The sequence below is a fragment of the Squalius cephalus genome (genome assembly GCF_949319135.1).
Source record: "Squalius cephalus genome assembly, chromosome: 10".
NCBI classification, from domain to species: Eukaryota; Metazoa; Chordata; class Actinopteri; order Cypriniformes; family Leuciscidae; genus Squalius; species Squalius cephalus.
Window position 1 is genome coordinate 43,342,634 of NC_137131.1, and position 6,769 is coordinate 43,349,402.

General features: G+C 34.5%; 2 protein-coding genes across 4 annotated transcripts in view; both read left to right on the plus strand.

The window, feature by feature from the left end:
• Positions 1 to 6,769, plus strand: part of LOC307165431 (G-protein coupled receptor 4-like) — a 706,289-nt gene that overhangs the window by 63,775 nt on the left and 635,745 nt on the right. The window lies entirely within an intron of this gene.
• Positions 6,071 to 6,769, plus strand: part of orc4 (origin recognition complex, subunit 4) — a 13,354-nt gene continuing 12,655 nt past the window's right edge. The window contains exons 1-2 of one of the 3 annotated variants that reach the window (XM_079883021.1): positions 6,071 to 6,162; positions 6,755 to 6,769. The exon at positions 6,755 to 6,769 is cut by the window's right edge and continues 98 nt beyond it. The gene's annotated coding sequence lies outside the window, so the exon portion shown is untranslated. The remainder of the gene's footprint in view (positions 6,163 to 6,754) is intronic. The other 2 variants (XM_079883022.1, XM_079883020.1) reach the window with 2 other exon arrangements.

Consider the following 6,769-nt stretch of genomic DNA (forward strand, 5'->3'; position numbering starts at 1 on the left):
TAAAGAAAAAGAGTGGGAAAGTAAGAAAATTAGTCCACACTGTTGCAATACCACCTGCAGGCAAAATAAATGTGTATGGTCCAGTATGATACAGTAGAGCTGTTTCTCAAACAGTTTCATGCATGTTAAATTCTATATTTGAAAACAATAAATCTCTGTATGTTAAGATTTGTGTTATATGATCAGGGTCAGATAAGTGACCCCTCTCTCACATACTGTGTCCCACTAATGCAGAGAAACTATTTTCTTTCACCAAAATTTACATAACTACCAGAATTAAATGAATAAAAGTAGGCTACTAATAGTGCGGTAAATTTTCCTAGTCAGTGTTTTACTATTATGATATTTTTGGGTTAATATTAGATAGCAGTTTGTGCAACATTCATGCAACAGGATAAATATTACAGCTGCATTAATGTTTGTGTTGCATTTTATTGTTGTAGATGTAGGCTGCTGCTAAAACTACTTATACTGAGATCCACTTATCTCTTAAAAAGTCAACTATATGTAGGAAAAATTGTGATCTACAAATCAATTTTTATAATCTAATTAAATAACTAATGGTTATCGCCCATTTGCTTCTGTTATGGAACAGTTGTTAGACCTAATGAGATAATTATGCTGCATGTCACAATATTTTGGGCGTATTCACAAAATCTATAGCTGAATGACATATCACAATTTACATGTCTAAAGCAGATTTCTTACCTCTATTATTTCAAGACATGTGAACTGTATTAGACTTTTGTCTAGGAAGTCACCGGAGAAGTCGTCAGAATCTTTTAGATCTTGAAATAGGTTGATCCAGAACTGTGCATGCTGCTTCCTCAAAAATCCCCACCAATGCTCTATCCGTTGGTTATGATTGCTTGAGCCATACAAATAGCAATTTCTCGAATAGTCGTCCGTATGATCATGTCTCAAGAACCTCTGCATCTGTTCCATGTAACAGTTCTCTGTCCCTAAGTCGGAGCGAATTCGGGTGGCTGTCCCATTCCTTGATAACACCGCATCAATAAAGTATCCAGCGATGACCTTCGGGTCACTACTTGTAGAGTATGCATGTAGCCATATCATCATTCGTGAAAACCCGTCGATTGCACCATTGATGCAGATCCCATATGGTTTGAGTTTATCATATGAATCAACATGCCATAAAAAGTTCGGGCCTGGATTACAATACATACGTCGCCGAAGACGATTCCGGCGCCTCAGTTGCACTCCGTGGGGATCTAGTATTTTCAACAATTGCCTGATTGTCTCTTGTGTCACCACGTAGCCAGCCTGAATGCATTTCAGATGCATCGTCTTATATCCGTGAAGCATACCATATCGGTTCAACTGATCCTGGAGAAACACAGCAATGTCAAGCAGATCAGAATGTTCTTTTCGTCTGAACAGGCGCAAAGTCTTGAGGTTTCTGCGCAAAGTTGACATACTAATAACAATACCATTTATATTACTTAAAGACAGCAGTATTTCCCAATGTCTCAAACCCAAATTAAAATAAAACCGGATTAAACTTGAAAGGTGGGACATATTTACTTCAGAAAATATTAATTTAATTCAGAAAAACAGACCAAAAAAATTTTTTTTCAAGAAAAATTATCTCGTAATTCTGAGATAATTAAGTCGTTAATTCAGAAAAACAGAGTATTTTTTTTTTTCTCAAGTGAATGCAATACGCTTCCGTAATTTCCCAATGTCTCAAACCCAAATTAAAATAAAACCGGATTAAACTTGAAAGGTGGGACATATTTACTTCCACGCAATCCAGCTAAAATAGAGCTCCTGGCAGGATTTTGAGGGATCTCATTAATTCAGAAAAACAGAGCAAAACCATTTTTTTTCTGGAAAAATTAACTCGTTAATTCAGAAAAACAGAGCAAAAAAAAATTTTTCCCAGGAAAAATTAACTCGTTAATTCAGAAAAACAGAGTGAAATTTTTTTTTACAAGAAAAACATATCTCGTAATTCTGAGATAATTAAGTCGTTAATTCAGAAAAACAGACCAAAAAAATTTTTTTTCAAGAAAAATTATCTCGTAATTCTGAGATAATTAAGTCGTTAATTCAGAAAAACAGAGTATATATTTTTTTCTCAAGTGAATGCAATACGCTTCCGTAGGTAACTAACTGGTAGGATACAGTTTTTATTATTGCTTGACAAAAAGTTCAAGATTTCAATTCCATTCTTGTGATTTGATTCCGATTTTGATTCAATATTGACTAATTTGGATACATGTTTATTTTAAATTATATTTACAAAAATAATCTCACCTAATGCTGTAAACATAGAGGGCCCACTCTGCTGGTATTATTAAAGGTTAAACATAACAAATTAAATAAAATATAATGCATTTTTGTTATAATAACAATTATTTAATGACATAAGTAAAAATAGCTATAATAAATATGTAATATAGTGCTCAGCAAAATCTCCTCTCAAGCTATTTTTTCTATTCAATTAACATGCTATGGTCATTAAATGGCTTTCCTGAGGTAAATGTAACGTTATGTGACATAATTGTTCTCCTGCTGTTATATATTGACCTCTTTCCGGGGTTGAAAAACACTAATTGGTCGATATTATGTATACTTTCAGTAAGTTGTACTGCATCTTTAAATAAAAAAGTAACAGATGATCGGTTCACGTGCACTTGAACTGAGGCGCTCAGCGATCTGTCACGTCACATTTACAAGCGCCAAACGTATTTTTGTCTGAATTTCGTAATAAAATTGACGGAATCTAAGAGCTGAGAATTGGTTTAATATTACCTCTTTGCTCCGCAATTTTTCTGTGCGTGAGAAAATGGATGTGTGGCGTGAGAGCGCGTGAGTCTCACGTGCAATGCGTGAGAGTTGGCAGCCCCTCGAATCTCTGATCGCCTGTCATCTGTCTTCTTTCTCCAGTCATCAGCCTGCCGTCTCCAGTCCCGCCGTCTGCATACATCCATATTATCATCAGCTAAGTTCATCATCCTGATCTGATTCTCCATTTGCATACTCACCTATTTCATCTGCTGTTCCACTCCATGCCTCTGTTCAATAAAACATCAGTTTCACTATTTACCTGTCTGCCTCTGTCTGTACCGTGACAATAAGAGTGTTAAACTTGATCTCTAAATTAATGTCATTTATTTTTAAAGGAAAGGCAGTTTTCACTGTGAAACTTCCAAACAAACTTTTTCCAAACTTTTATAAAAAATAAAAGTCTGTTTCTGGGTCCCAGGAGGATATTGCTTTATAAATTAACAGCTTTAACTAAAAATATACACAAGCTTAACAGAAATGATTCTGATAAGAGTGTTGTCCGACAATGATGTAATGAAACCGTGATCATTCAAGTTTGAAGGGAGTAAAGCCAGTGTTTAGGCTTTAAGGAAATGTAATTTTGCAAAAGAAAAACTTTTATTTTAAATGTTCATTTAAAGCCTACTTCAGTGTGATATGTTAGCATGTTTAACACTGAGAATTATAATAATTGTAATTTGATGATCAGGATATCTTCTAAATCAGAGAATATCATGGGTTTGTATGATTGACTCGGTGACGTCAGAGCTGATCTGCACAAGCCACTTCACAGACTTTTCTGTGTTCAGTTTACACACTGAGCATGGGTTATTTGTGCTATTTCATGTTGAGTTATTACGACTGTATTATGAGGCCTGATCATAATTCCTTTGTGTGTTATGTTGTGTTTTATGTAGGATTGATCTATTTCCATCCATTGTGCAGCATTACACAAGCCACACATGGAGAACACACAGGCAAGACAGTCACACTAAAGATTAATTTACCAGGGTAAAGTATTGTTCAAACTTCACAAACACCATAAACGGCATTAATGAAAGTGTTTTAATACAGAATAAAGGAAAAATGTCCTTAACATGGTGAACTTATAATGACTGCAGTTTTTCTGTTCTCGGTGAACCCAGAGCTAACAAACTAATCAATCATAATAGCATAAGTGCTACAAAATAGTGTTACGTCTTTTATTATAAGGCAAGATAAAATGTCTGTGTGTATTCAGTGAAACCTGCAGAACCGACTGTGTGCAAAGACAGCTTCACACACTGAGATCATGGCTGATACACTCTCTAAAGGTAGGTCAGTCCTTCTGTGTGATTTATTTATTTCAACAATAAAATAATATGATTAGACACCATTATGGATTGATATTAGATGAGAATAATGGTGATTTCTTCATTCCACAAGATGATAAAAAGATCGAGATGAGTGGGGTCAGACGGAGACATAGAAGTTATGAGTTAATTCCTCCTGACGGTGAGTATTTCTCCACTAAACCTAAAGCTGTTCTCTCAATTACTGAAGCACTGATTAATGGTGTTATTTTCTTTTACAGTGAGAAATGACAACCACATCAGCCCCAACACATTATTACTGATATTGGTTTTGGTTGGAGCTCTTGTTGGAGCAGTTGTTGGAGCTCAAGAGTTTCAGGGTCTGGCATGGGAATAGTCTGCGGTGCTCTTGTAGGGATTATACTTGCAAAATTTATCAATCACTAAGTCATGACAACATTACTTCAGACCTACTTGCCATCCAGCAACTTGCGTTCTGCAAGTGAACAGCACCTAATGGTGCCATGATCCCAAAGAGGCACAAAATCACTTTCACAGACCACTTTTTTAGTGGCAAGTCAGACAAATCTCTATACTAAAGCATCTGCTAAGTACTAAAGTTTCAAGCAATTTCAATTTGCAATTTCTAGTTATACGAGATTCCATTAGCAAGGTTTTTTTTTGTCAGTTTAATATAATTTAACTTGAAATGACTGTCAAGTTGATTGTACTTAAAAAATATTTTTTGTACTCATTGTACTTTTTTTACAGTGTTCATTTACATTCAAATATTCCAAGGTCGGAAGGCATCAAGACACGTCATAATGTGATGTTAGTTAGACGATAGTGAAGGAGGAGAGAGGACCAGGCCTGGAGTATTTTATTTGATGTTTTGTTGTATTATGTGTGGCGGCAGTCGACCGTGAGGGACTCCTTCTTTACTTTTGTTTTTGTATTTGTTTTATTTTGTTAGTAAAATCTTTTGATTTTAGCCGGTTCCCGCCTCACAACATCTAACTGCGTTACAGTAGTCATTAAATATTCTCTTAGTTTTCACCAAAGCTCGCTCTATTTTCCATTGATGCCATTACAACAGATTGCAAATATACTGTCTTCTTTCTATGCTAAGTTGTTTCTACATTAATTGTTAAATTAAAAACTGTTTTTAATTGCGATTTAATTCCAGAAAAAAACATTTTTTATGGATTGACAGCACTAGTTTTTAAGTGAAACTCTATTTGAGAATGTGCATTGTGCAGTGTTAGGGGTAATGCGTTACGACTAGTAAAGTAATGCATTACTTTTAAATACAAAACAAAATATCTGAGTTACTTTTTCAAGCAAGGAAGCCCAGCCCAGACGAGATAAAGTTACACAGAAGTATTGCATATCAATGTGTTGGGTTACTCTTTAAAGTAACTTTCTCCAACACTGGCATTGTGTAGGTCTATAAACATGTATTTTTTTAATGAACTTTTTCATTAATTAAAAGTTTTCCTTGTATGTTGTATTCAAATTGTCTATATTACTCATTTCATGTGTTTTTTAAATAACACGTTTAAACATGTTTCTTATGTGTCGATGCAAAATACTGTAAATAAATGTAAATACATTATTTACAGGACTAAAATCATATTTGCTTGTTTAGGATTTCGTGTAGCTTATAGGATACCAAGTATAGAGTCTAGTAAGCAGATACAGATAAGGTTTTGGAAAATTTGGAAAATATATTGACATTTAGGCTAATGGTATTTCATTGCAGTTTACATCATCAGACACGTGTCATAAACAATGTCAGGCAATTGCATTTCTGGATCTAATTGCTACAATCTAAAGAGTTCATGCATGGAACTAAATCCATTAGATTCACATTATTCTCTTCTGTTGATCCTTTATACATTTATTAAATGTAAACTATTTACGATATAATGTACTATGAATAGGTTAAAGTGTTTGTAGTGAGGTTCAGTTTTGGGCCACACAGCGCCTCATGTGGCCACCGGAAATACAAGCGCTGTGTCCCGGAAACACGCGGGGTAGAAACTGCTAGTGGCGCGAAATCTCTGGACATTCGTGGGTGAGTTTATGCTTTTACTGTAGCGGTTTACACATAATTAACTGGTTTTTACTATATATGTGAGCAGTTGCAGCAGCTCCTGCCTTATGACAGACTAAACTGCATCTTAAACTCTTTTAAATGATGTTTCTAAATCTCACAAGTCATGACTGCACATATAATAATACAGAAGGATGAAATAGTTTCAGGACAAAGACAACATGAAGTGCAACAGTAAATACGAGTAAAGATGAAAGAAAGTGTGCAATCACTAATTTTATGAGCTCATATTAATTTAGAAATAACACGGAATATTTTTTTTTTTAAATCACACTGTCAAAATTCACCGAGTCAGACTGCAGTATATATAATATAAAATAAAATAAAGAAAGGGTATTAATATAGCAAAACACTCAATGATGACCAGTGACAGAGCCTACAAATAAAATACTGTATACATTCATATACATTTTTAGATCCTTGATGTTGGGGAAAAAGTTTTTAATAAATATAAATAGCCCATGTTATCTTTCTGATTTGGTCTATTACTGTGTATTTATCTACTATAATGTTTGAAACACAACAAACTGTTTTTTGCATGTATTTCTAATAGTTGCAGTCAGATGTG